This window comes from Argiope bruennichi, chromosome 6 (assembly GCF_947563725.1).
Source record: "Argiope bruennichi chromosome 6, qqArgBrue1.1, whole genome shotgun sequence".
Classification (NCBI taxonomy): domain Eukaryota; kingdom Metazoa; phylum Arthropoda; class Arachnida; order Araneae; family Araneidae; genus Argiope; species Argiope bruennichi.
Genome location: NC_079156.1, coordinates 135,548,385 through 135,562,658, shown reverse-complemented (window position 1 = coordinate 135,562,658; position 14,274 = coordinate 135,548,385). Strand labels below are relative to the sequence as shown.

At 30.7% G+C, this 14,274-nt stretch overlaps 1 protein-coding gene across 2 annotated transcripts in view; it reads right to left on the bottom strand.

Moving 5' to 3' along the window:
* LOC129972844 (sialin-like) overlaps positions 1-12,904 on the bottom strand; it is a 38,756-nt gene extending 25,852 nt beyond the window's left edge. For both annotated transcript variants that reach the window (XM_056087137.1, XM_056087138.1), the window contains exon 1: positions 12,825-12,904. The gene's annotated coding sequence lies outside the window, so the exon portion shown is untranslated. The remainder of the gene's footprint in view (positions 1-12,824) is intronic.
* Positions 12,905-14,274: the final 1,370 nt, after the last annotated feature.

Below are 14,274 nucleotides of genomic sequence, written 5' to 3'. Positions count from 1 at the left end.
TCCCTTTTACGAGTTCCATACCAGCAGAGAAACATAGACCCAGATATACTAAGGCTAAAAATTGAACTGTGACAAGTATTTAGTTACAGCTTGACATTTTTATATCTCTTCGATGTAGTCATCAAACGTTGTGTACATCAATGGATACGATGTGAAATTGTAAAATGTCTGAAGTAGCACCATTTTTTGTTGACATAGAAGTGGGTGCAGCCAGTCATCCTTAATAAAATAAATCATAAGGGCAGGGTCTTAAAATCGATTTAGCCAAATTCCCATTCACTATTTTCATCCGAATTGTTCTAAAGATATTTTCTTAAGATGAAGAATTTCTCTTTCCAATTCATCAGCAGCAAAGATACTGTTTCAAGTATTCTAAAATAATTCCATATCGATAGAAATAAGAAGCATCAATTAATAATGACTGCGCCGAAGAGATAAAAAAAGTGTCAAGCTACTGTTAATGTTGTGTCTGCTGTAAGGATTAAATTTCAAACCGAGATTGTTAATGTGCGCCAGTTTCGCGTACTCGGTGACCTTTGTTAGACTCGGTTCTGGAACTGTAGATCCTGATCATGAAGCTCAGGCTTTACCGAGCCTTGTCTAAAGAAAGTGGACGAGGTAAAATAAAATGCCATTAATGTGAGAGTAAAATTGTAAATAGGAAAGTTGTTTATGTTTGTTAAAGGAAATGTTTATGTGTGTTTCTGTTGATGTATGTGTCGGTGATGTGTAGACAAATTTATTACAGTCTTGAAACTTAGCATTGAGGCAGTCGTACTAAAGAGTCGAAGTACCTCGAATTTTAATTAAAAAATTTTGGGAGAAAATTGTAAATTAACTTTTTTATATATTTTGGATGTCTTTTCGCACGTATATACTTGTAGTATAGCTTCTAAAGATTGGAAAAAGCATTTTCGCAGCATCAAAAATAGCCATTAATTGCCAATCTATTTTGAATTTTTGAAATATTTTTCGAATTTTGAGAAAATTTTAAAATATTAGTCACTTATACCAAAAAATTTAAAATTGAAACTAAAACTTCTGCATCCAACATCTAATTAACTTATGTTTTTCAAATTTTTCAAGGCGATTGTTCGAACATTGAAGATCCGAATCATCAGTACTTCCATTAATTACTTTTTAATTAATTGTTTTCTAATGAATTTAAATATTTTTTCATTTATCCCGTCAGTGAAGAGAGAACATTTTTTTTCTTGGCAAAGTTATATTTGACTTGTTGCTTAATTCCTGAAATTTTGTATATATGAAGAATCATGAAAAATTAAGTACATAAAAAAATGCTTATGTGTTCGCCAAATCTTGCTAAATTTGTTAATATCCTTTTGGCTATAGCTCACAGAGTTGGATTGTTTACATGTTTGAATTGACTGAAAGTCTTAGACAACGAATTTTTTTAAAGTTAGATAATTTGAGAAAAGCGAGCTTAATTAATGCAATTTTAATTATAAACTGAATTCAAATGAAGAATGTATTCATGTGTAATTGCGAAGTTAGCACCCATAAAACTTCCATGCAAAAAACCCCGATTAACTGTAACCAAATTACGGTGTAATATTATAGATTAAAAAACAATAGTTCTGCAAATGGCAAAATATATTTTATGAGAAAGGTGGTAGAACATTAATAATGCATCGGTGACATGAGCACTGATATGAAACAATGAATTTCTAATGTGTGGGAACTCAGGCGGTATTTTTCCACCTAGAAAATGTAAAGTGAAGTAAAGTTTCTCCTATTTTTCTGGAACATGGGAGAGGGGTGAGAAGCATGAATGACACATCTAGAGTTCGTGAACTTTAGTATAGTATTACAATTTTTGAGATCAATCCATGGGTTGGGGCTGGTTAAACCTGTCACCGGTTTTTTTCCCATAATGACAGAAAGTAAACATATATTACCCTCCATTTTTGAGAGACACTAAATTATATTTCGGTTTCTCTCAAAAATGGGGGTGGGAGGGGGTGAAAGAGAGCAGGTGACCTTTCATGATATGCCAAGAAGTCCTGTCATTCATTTGAAACAAAAGTTGATGAAATCAGATCCATGGTTGAAGAGGTACTGTTTTATTCAAAACATTGAATTTTCTTATTATTTTAAATATAGATAACATAGTTTGTAACAAAACTTTCGACAAAACATTTCGAATAAAACCTTTTATCGACTGGAAGGAGTATTCGAGAAAGTTTCAGGGTGGACATTCCAATTGATTCTACTTTGAAGTGTATTTCAGTACATTTTAAAAGTTTATTAAAATATTATAGTCTATAGGAGATAAATAATGGAAAGAAAATGTTTACTATTTCTTTAAAAGTTAAAATGACTGCTTTATCACTATAGATTAAAAAAATATTCGGGCTGCCCAAATCCTTCAATGTTTCCCCGTACAAAGCGAGAAAGGATTTTTTAAATATATGATTACAGTAGATGTATCAATGCTATTAACAACAGACCTGAAAACTTGAACTGGCAGATGGCCAGAAATATCCCGTTCATTCTATAAAGTAATATACCTTACTAAAGGGAAATGAGTATTCTTTCGTCTAGTAGGGACATTGTTTTAGAAACTTTTGTTTCCTCTGCTGTTCATCATCTGCAGATTAAACACTATATCAGTTACTTCCATTTATGAACTTCCTTTCTGTTCTCAATTTCCGACGCTTTCTATAAATACCTTTGTCTGAGAAACAAATTTCCGTATTTCCCGAACAGGCTGGTATTTTTTTTAACCTACCGCGAAGAGGAGCAGAAAGGACTCCAAGATGACTGGAAATATTCAGCATAGAAAGAAATAGAACGAGTGGTCCCCCCCAAATTTTCTCGCACACTCTCTAATAAAGATGTTATCCCAGAGAACACCTTGCGTGGCATCGGACTGCAGTAGTTGCGAAATATTCATCTCCGGCGTGAATTTTGTCTTCTTACTGAAACCATCGTGTGAGTGATTTGACGATTATCATCCACATGCATTTGTATTTCAGATGTGTTTTCAATAAAACAGAAATTTGATTCAGAATGACATCCCGTCACTTTGATATATTTAAATCGCTGCGTTGTTGAGTTATCACGTTCACAGGCTTCTGATAGTATAGGCCAATCCCTTGGTGGATTTGGCTCAACATTTAATAGGTATCTCCGCTAAAGATGAATTTTGTGTACCGAATTTCCTCCATCTAGTTCTCTTCATTTTGTAGTTAGCGTGTTCACAGCCGGGCATACAGGCTCTGAAAAGAATTGGCTCAATAAGCTGATAGAAATCTACAGATTTCGTGTAAAGACATATATCAAATTTCATACATCTAGCTCACAGAGATGAGAGAGTTATCTTTATCGCAGACAGATAGACATAATACCAAAGATTTATTTTTCAAACTCGGGATACAAAACTGTACTTAAAATCTCTTTTTGAAGTTCATTATATTTAAAGCAATATAATATGGAACTAAAATGAATATAACTGAAAAAATGATTTTTTGAATTTTAAAGTGGTATAAAAAGAGACTTTTTTTGCGATAAAGTTCACTAATGTCATCGAAGAAGGGCATTGATATTTCAATAGTTCTAAATGAATTAAAATTTTTTGTAAAACTCTGTGTCTCTCTGTGTCTGTTGATACTCTACAGGGTAGACTGCCAGACCTAAAGCTATCCAGTTTGGTACATATATACTTTGGAAGATGGGAATGCGTACTTCGAAAAGATTCTTTTTTTGAAATTTTTATTCATTAAAATGAAAATGAATTTTGGCTTTTTCCGCAATAACTTCTTAAAATATTATTGCACCAAACTGCATAGTTACAAAATTTTTAAAAATTGTCTTTTTTTACGGTACTAAGTTAATTGTCGTACAAATTTTCCCTGGAAATTTTTAGGAAATACTTTTTTTGGCTTCATTCCAACAATAGATTGCATTGTTGAGCTGAAATTCAAACCGTATTCATTGTTTCATTCAATATTTGATCACGTGATTTTCTTCCGTTGTTGAAAGTTAAAAAAGAAAGATCTTGTTTAATATATTTGTGTAGTTAACAAAACGGGGAAAAAAAGAAGTTACAATACCGCGAAATTTAAAAGCTAGATGAACCGGACATTTATGCTTTTAATAACGCTATGATGTTATGGAACTCCTTTAGAAAGGTTCATGCACACAGTAAACAGAACTTCAGAAAGGTCATTAAAATAGCGCAACTTTAATACTAATCAGTTGGGCGGAATCCTGGACATGAAGTTATTTCTAAACGACTTATTAGCAATCAAATATAATTAATATTCATGGCAAATCAGCTGACGAGTAGCAAATACAAGATGTACATCACTCTCGGTATTTTTGCGAAATGCAAATAAATTCGCCAAGAATAGCAGCTGTTTCCTTTTTTCTAAGTTCTTTCCAAAAAACGTGACAATTGTTCTTTAATATTGGCAAGATAAGAAAACAGTAAAAGCTATTATATCAAGCATTTTCTTAATCTCCACGTGTTGACATTTTGCATCAGATTATGAGAGAGCGTTTTGACATTGCAAATTGCGTCCTCAAAGAGTTTTAGGCCCTCGATACCTCTTAAAAACCTCTCCTAAATTAATTCCTCTTCTCCACAATGCTCTCTTAAATAACCGTGTCAGGTAAATCGCGAATTGGGACTCCTTATCGTGGAATGTCGAAGCGACGAACGTTCGATTCAGGCAAGCAGAAGGGAACCAAGGGAGCAGAACCTTTCTCCACTCGAAAACGCACTTAGGGATTAAAAAATGATTCTCCCATTCCATTTTCGTTACGAATAAAATTAATAATGAATAAATATTCCATTCAAATAAAATTGATTTGAGTCACCATAGTTACAAATTATTTTTTTTCTTAAAAAAATGAAGATTAAAGTAATGATAACTATAAGGAAATTCAGTTGGAAACAATTTTATTTAGTTTCGTATATGCGTGAATGATTTGCTTAACTACTATCGGTTACAAATGTTTAAAATTATGAAAGAAGACAACCAGTTGAGAGTCCTTAGGGTTTTAATTTTTTTCTAAAGGATTTGAAAAGGGAGTGGGGATAACAATTTAAGATACATTATGTAAGAAAAAACGATTTTAATATAATTTATGAGCTGTGTATTTTATTAGTATTACACGCATACGTCTAATACTAATAAAAGAAAACACCTGCCTGTTAGTTCTCACAGATGATGGAAACATGCAATCCAATGGAATTTTAAAAACTTTAATTAATTAAAAATTAGGCAACATTTTCACATTTTTCGTCGACAACTTCTGGAAATATTAACACACAATGATGATATTTGTACCATATAGAATTAGCCCTTCATTATTAGTATGTAAGTATGTGTATTTTAATATGTCTTAATAAACAGACGAGCTATTTATTATTGTTAAGAATAAGTTTAAAACGAGAAATAAAAACAATCGGATTACACTTACATTCAAGTTATTGGGGGATTTAGGTAATGTCAGAGTGGAATTTTTTTAAAAGAATATGAAGCAAAGCCAAACCAACTAAAAAGCTTGAAACTCGAGAAAACGATTTTTCTAAATGAGAGAAATCGTTTGTGATATGCTATGTTCACTCATCTCCAATGATAAAAAAAAAAAAAAAAAAATAAGAAGAATGGAGTCCTTACAGGTATAAAATGTAAATGTTTTTCATTATGGATGAACATGTCTCTAGATGAAAAATATGCCACTAAATAAGCTTTATCAGCGCCATCTATCAGTGTGCGGGAGTACATTTCTGACGGTTTATTACTTATATATATAGAGAAATAATAGAGGAATGTTAATATTTTAGCAAATTAATTTTAATATGATAATTTAAGACATATTTTTTTGATATATAACAATAATATAATTCTTAAATATGAGATTTATTTAAAATTTAAAAATAAATCAATCTTCTGCAAAATTTGAAAAATACTTTTTTTTGAAAATATTTTTATTAGTGAAATTTAAACTTATTGATTATACCCATTAAAACGAAACGCTTTTTAGCGGTTGAGCTTTTATTGAAAATTATTTGTATTCGCTCATAAATAATTTTTAACTGATGCATGATTTTTTAAAATTACAATTATCATAATTAAATACTATTGATCATTTTTATTAACACTATCTAGAGAGTTTAATGAGTAAACATAAATCAGTAAAATTGTGGATTTTACAATTAAATTAAATATCTCTATTTATCTTGACTGCTATGTTTTAAATAAAAAATTTAAAAAATTTAGCACAATATAAACCGATATTGAATAGGATTATTATTATTTTACGCTATTCTACTTATTTTAGATTTAGTTTATGCAATGAATTTAATTACAGTGATATAATATGCAGTGAATTTAATTACAGTTATTTTTAGGTATATAAATTGAACGGATAATATAGATTATATGAAATCATGAAGCAAAAGATTTTAAACAATAACCTATTTTTTAAAAAATCCACTTGCATATTCTTGTTGAAATGTGCTTGTTAAATAATATTTATCGTTATCACATTTATAATTATACACATAGTTAGATCATAAGTAAAATGCATGTATCCTTTTTTATCTTTAATGAAGATATCGGAGATATCATATAGTTTATGATTATATGATTTTTCTAATAGGTTCTAAATTAATAAAAAGATAATCAAACGATTTTTCCTGCGAATGGCACGTCCCGAACGCTTTGGTTCCCTCCTGCGTGCCCGTATTCGCTTCAGCATCTAAACTCATCGCACAAAGCTAACTTCGGAAAAATTTAGGAGATGTACACAATGACGTTTCTCTGATAAATAAGAAGTCGGGAAAAGAAACCTCGGCGTGGTTGTGAAACCTCCCCTCGTAGAGACAAAGCCCGCAAGCACGTGCAAGATGCTGGAAATGTGCAGATTGAACCGGCTTAGCAACAGATGAGAGAATTTTTACAGAGGATATTTAAATTTTATTCCTTCAAGATTAAATTTTGCTTATTTTGTAGATTCTAGAAGATTTCAAAACACTTTTAATACAGTTCATACATTCCAATTCTATTTCAGAGATCTTCTGTTGGAACACTTCAAAAGTTCATTACAATTTATGTCGCATCACTCTAATTTGCCGAATATTAAATTATAATTAAAAATATCTGCAATCCTAGTGTTTATAGATCTGAAGATTTTTTTAAAATAAGAAATCGATTCTTATTCGATATTAAAAGTATTCGAAATAATGTATCGGGAAGACATCTCATGGTAGAATGAGAATGAAACTACATTAGAAGTGTGACACAATTCTTGATGTAGTTATGTGCAATATAAAAAATAATTCAGTTAATATATTTGTTAATCAATTAAAAAACAAATATTGACAAGCAGGAACGTCTTTAGCCCGAATGCTGTAAAACTGCAGCAATTTTGGCAATTTTTAGATTCTAAATTTAACTGCTAATTTATTTAAATTCAACAATATACAACAATTCTACTAAACTGTTCATTCTAAAACAACTAATTAATTTCGTTTTTTAAACTCTGTCGGGAGAAAGGACGGATGCATTGTCTTCGTAGCAGAGTCTCGAAAGTTTAGTTTAGTTTAACGTCTCGTTTTAAAGCAACACTAGGGCTATTTTGGGACGGACGTCGTCATTTTGAACCGAGGTTAGATGACGAGGACGACACATCAGCTGACCCCCTTTCAAAACTTCCACTCCACACCAGCGGTAGCAGAGTCTCGATCTCAAACCCAGAGGAACGTGGATTCAATACTCGATTTCACGAAACGCACATCGTATATACAGGTCTGCTTTCCATTAAATATGTCGCATCATTCATTCTCTCAGTGGTGTGTTGCGGAAGATTAGAGAAGTAGGGAATGGGTGTAAGTTCAAGTATTATCACATTCATCTCATCACTAGCCAAATTAAAGAAATCCGCTCCCAAACAGCCCTTGCTTCTAGACATGACGTTATTCCTATTAAACTATTAAGACACCTAACAACCTCTATAAAAACTATTATTTTCCTAGCATTTATTTGTTGGCCAATAATAGAAAGCACACTTTATTTGGCACTGGGGAGCCGTACGATACAGGATTCCATCTTCATTACTGTTTTACTGTTAAAACAGAAATTTTTATTTTTTTCTAATCTTGATGAATTTTTGAATGGAAAATATTTTTCCGAGTTCAGGATATCAAAATAAACAAGAAAACCAATGATTACTTAATTATTAAAAAATTAAAATAGTTGCTTAATAAAGTTTAATTTCAGCCATTAATTTTTTTTGTCAAATTTTCTTTTCAAATACGTACAGATGTGGAGAATACGCACTTAATTTCAAATACATACAGATGTGAAGAATATGTACTTAATTTCAAAAAATGTGCACAAATATGAACACATAATACATACAGATGTGGAGAATACGCTCTTAATTTCCAATACATACAGATGTGAAGAATATGTACTTAATTTCAAAAAATGTGCACAAATATGAACACATAATACATACAGATGTGGAGAATACGCTCTTAATTTCAAATACATACAGATGTGAAGAATATGTACTTAATTTCAAAAAATGTGCACAAATATGAACACATAATACATACAGATTTGGAGAATACGCTCTTAATTTCCAATACGTACAGATGTGAAGAATATGTACTTAATTTCAAAAAATGTGCACAAATATGAACACATAATACATACAGATGTGGAGAATACGCTCTTAATTTCCAATACGTACAGATGTGAAGAATATGTACTTAATTTCAAAAAATGTGCACAAATATGAACACATAATACATACAGATGTGGAGAATACGCTCTTAATTTCCAATACGTACAGATGTGAAGAATATGTACTTAATTTCAAAAAATGTGCACAAATATGAACACATAATACATACAGATGTGGAGAATACGCTCTTAATTTCCAATACGTACAGATGTGAAGATGCACAAATATGAACACATAATACATACAGATGTGGAGAATACGCTCTTAATTTCAAATACATACAGATGTGAAGAATATGTAAAGATGAACTGTAAAGGATACAGATGTGATGTGCACAAATATGAACACATAATACATACAGATGTGGAGAATACGCTCTTAATTTCAAATACATACAGATGTGAAGAATATGTAAAGATGAACTGTAAAGGATTTTCGAAACCCAAATCTATCCTACAAGAATCCATTTAGGGTCATGACCATAATTTGAGAATTATAGATATGATTGCTTTTAAAAAATGAGGCGCACATAAAACAGTTTCAATTTCTTAAGGAATATCAGCAATTCTAATCACATTTAAATTCATTATAATTCACTTATGATGAGAGAAAAGGAATGACTTAATCTCACAGCCCAGCGATTATGAATAATAAAACACTCAAAATATACCATTTTCAAAAATGTTTATTCCATCTGCTTCTCTTCATTTCGAAAGTAACCCATTGGTAATCCTCATTTTTGTCTTATGCTTGAACATCAATCAGATCAAGCGCAGTGCAAGTCGAGATACTTTTCTGGTTTTCTTATGGGTAATTTAATTGCACTTGGTAAGAGGGTTGCGTTTTGTCAATCAGGGAGAGCATTTAGCATTTTTCAGATGTGGAGAATACGCTCTTAATTTCCAATACGTACAGATGTGAAGAATATGTACTTAATTTCAAAAAATGTGCACAAATATGAACACATAATACATACAGATGTGGAGAATACGCTCTTAATTTCCAATACGTACAGATGTGAAGAATATGTACTTAATTTCAAAAAATGTGCACAAATATGAACACATAATACATACAGATGTGGAGAATACGCTCTTAATTTCCAATACGTACAGATGTGAAGAATATGTACTTAATTTCAAAAAATGTGCACAAATATGAACACATAATACATACAGATGTGGAGAATACGCTCTTAATTTCCAATACGTACAGATGTGAAGAATATGTACTTAATTTCAAAAAATGTGCACAAATATGAACACATAATACATACAGATGTGGAGAATACGCTCTTAATTTCCAATACGTACAGATGTGAAGAATATGTACTTAATTTCAAAAAATGTGCACAAATATGAACACATAATACATACAGATGTGGAGAATACGCTCTTAATTTCCAATACGTACAGATGTGAAGAATATGTACTTAATTTCAAAAAATGTGCACAAATATGAACACATAATACATACAGATGTGGAGAATACGCTCTTAATTTCCAATACGTACAGATGTGAAGAATATGTACTTAATTTCAAAAAATGTGCACAAATATGAACACATAATACATACAGATGTGGAGAATACGCTCTTAATTTCCAATACGTACAGATGTGAAGAATATGTACTTAATTTCAAAAAATGTGTACAAATATGAACACATAATACATACAGATGTGGAGAATACGCTCTTAATTTCCAATACGTACAGATGTGAAGAATATGTACTTAATTTCAAAAAATGTGCACAAATATGAACACATAATACATACAGATGTGGAGAATACGCTCTTAATTTCCAATACGTACAGATGTGAAGAATATGTACTTAATTTCAAAAAATGTGCACAAATATGAACACATAATACATACAGATGTGGAGAATACGCTCTTAATTTCCAATACGTACAGATGTGAAGAATATGTACTTAATTTCAAAAAATGTGCACAAATATGAACACATAATACATACAGATGTGGAGAATACGCTCTTAATTTCCAATACGTACAGATGTGAAGAATATGTACTTAATTTCAAAAAATGTGCACAAATATGAACACATAATACATACAGATGTGGAGAATACGCTCTTAATTTCCAATACGTACAGATGTGAAGAATATGTACTTAATTTCAAAAAATGTGCACAAATATGAACACATAATACATACAGATGTGGAGAATACGCTCTTAATTTCCAATACGTACAGATGTGAAGAATATGTACTTAATTTCAAAAAATGTGCACAAATATGAACACATAATACATACAGATGTGGAGAATACGCTCTTAATTTCCAATACGTACAGATGTGAAGAATATGTACTTAATTTCAAAAAATGTGCACAAATATGAACACATAATACATACAGATGTGGAGAATACGCTCTTAATTTCCAATACGTACAGATGTGAAGAATATGTACTTAATTTCAAAAAATGTGCACAAATATGAACACATAATACATACAGATGTGGAGAATACGCTCTTAATTTCCAATACGTACAGATGTGAAGAATATGTACTTAATTTCAAAAAATGTGCACAAATATGAACACATAATACATACAGATGTGGAGAATACGCTCTTAATTTCCAATACGTACAGATGTGAAGAATATGTACTTAATTTCAAAAAATGTGCACAAATATGAACACATAATACATACAGATGTGGAGAATACGCTCTTAATTTCCAATACGTACAGATGTGAAGAATATGTACTTAATTTCAAAAAATGTGCACAAATATGAACACATAATACATACAGATGTGGAGAATACGCTCTTAATTTCCAATACGTACAGATGTGAAGAATATGTACTTAATTTCAAAAAATGTGCACAAATATGAACACATAATACATACAGATGTGGAGAATACGCTCTTAATTTCCAATACGTACAGATGTGAAGAATATGTACTTAATTTCAAAAAATGTGCACAAATATGAACACATAATACATACAGATGTGGAGAATACGCTCTTAATTTCCAATACGTACAGATGTGAAGAATATGTACTTAATTTCAAAAAATGTGCACAAATATGAACACATAATACATACAGATGTGGAGAATACGCTCTTAATTTCCAATACGTACAGATGTGAAGAATATGTACTTAATTTCAAAAAATGTGCACAAATATGAACACATAATACATACAGATGTGGAGAATACGCTCTTAATTTCAAATACATACAGATGTGAAGAATATGTAAAGATGAACTGTAAAGGATTTTCGAAACCCAAATCTATCCTACAAGAATCCATTTAGGGTCATGACCATAATTTGAGAATTATAGATATGATTGCTTTTAAAAAATGAGGCGCACATAAAACAGTTTCAATTTCTTAAGGAATATCAGCAATTCTAATCACATTTAAATTCATTATAATTCACTTATGATGAGAGAAAAGGAATGACTTAATCTCACAGCCCAGCGATTATGAATAATAAAACACTCAAAATATACCATTTTCAAAAATGTTTATTCCATCTGCTTCTCTTCATTTCGAAAGTAACCCATTGGTAATCCTCATTTTTGTCTTATGCTTGAACATCAATCAGATCAAGCGCAGTGCAAGTCGAGATACTTTTCTGGTTTTCTTATGGGTAATTTAATTGCACTTGGTAAGAGGGTTGCGTTTTGTCAATCAGGGAGAGCATTTAGCATTTTTCACAGTCATTATCAGAAAACTGAACAATTGCGTATTAAGTCACTGAAAATTAACTTGACAAGTTAATAAAGTCAGTAAAGTAATTTAGTTAATAAAAGGAGAAATTCACATCATAGTAATATTAAGATGTGAATTTAAAATACTTTGAATTTTTTTTACAGAACTCAGGATACAATATTACTAATTTGCAAAAGAACTGGTAGTTCTCACTTAATATTTCTTAAAGGGCGTTACGACATTGTTCTTCAAATTTGTATATATCTTTGGATTTAAATCTAACAAAACGACACGGAAGTCCCCCTTCCATGACTACATTAGCCCTACACAATTGTCATCTTCATTAAAATAATGAAACAAAAATATTTTCTGAGAAGCACAAAGACTGTATGAATCGGCTGTACTCACTCGCAGTGTTTCCAGCAGATAAAACGCACGGGTCAGTCGGACGTCAGGCGAGATGTTATGGGATCTTTTCTCTGAAAACAGAATAAGAAGTTTGAATTCGATATTTAAGCAATTTTTATACCATAAAATATGTTTTGTCAATAAATACGGAAACAATAATATGAGATCGTTGGACCGATCTATTGTTCAGCTGCTCCCGCTTCACACTTTTCATGTGATGGTAAAAAACGTGGGAAAATATGTGGAGGAGCGTAAATTGTGAGATTTGATATGCTGATTTGCAAAAATACAGTTTTTTCCTTTCCCGTTGAAGGATTATATGTATTTCATGTTAATTACTTTTTTCGTGGTTGTTTCAACTCGTTTAAAGCTGCACTCAAGAACCTTGAAAGTTTAATGTTATCTGAGAAGGTGGATGTGAGGAGCTTTTTAAGAGAGTGTTTTGATTGACCGTGTATTTGCTTCATTTTGTATCTTGAGTTTATGGAATTTTATTTCTCTCTTAAAAGTTTTAATTTCTTTGAAACTGTATTTCTTTTCCTGTATAGGTAGCAATAAAATAGTTATTATTAGTATTATTTTGCCTTATCATAAGATGTTTTGTATTGTTTTGCTTTTTTAGATTATTTCTAAGACCGTCCCCCCCCCCCCACAATTTACATCGTCCTTTAGTATTGCTATTCCAGTTTGGCGTTGTTTTATTTTGTATTTATATAGCAATTTGTATGTGCATTGCTATTTTCCTTAGCATTGTCTTATTTTGTATTATTCTGTATTATCATGCCTAATTGTGAGGATTTTTTATTGCTTTTTTTTTGGATTTTCTTTAAGAATTTCTACATTAATGTTTTTAGATTTTTCTGTTTTGTAGTGAATTAAACTTTATAATGTTTGTGCAATGATATAAATTTATTCTTACTATTCATTGTGAAATCTTTTGTTATTTACGTTTTCTTAAATTTTGATTATTTGCCGAATTTTTTTTTGAAAATTTGTTTTTTTTATATATATTAATTCTTATCCTATTATATTTTGCATGTATATGAAACGGTATATAGGCAAAATAAAAAAAAAATATTTATATTTGTAAGATTTACTTTGCTGTAATTAACTTGTTATTAACTTTAGGCAAAGAGCTTTTTTTGTGAATTGTCATCTACTATAGAAATTTAGCCAGCCTTTTTCTCTTTTTTATTTTTCTATTGTATATATTTTTTAATTTTTGTAATCATTTTGTTTTCTTTTTTAATTTGACTTGGCATGGGCAGATTTTAACATGTTTATTCATTAAACTCCACATGAAAAATTCGAACATGTGATTTGAAAATTCCCAAATATAAAATTCCTTCAAAAGGAAGGTTGTTGAGGTTATTGAGAAAAAAAAGGAAGTCTGCTTTTGTTAGCTCAACATCTTAAGGAAAATGGCAAATACGTGTATTGGCACTGGAAA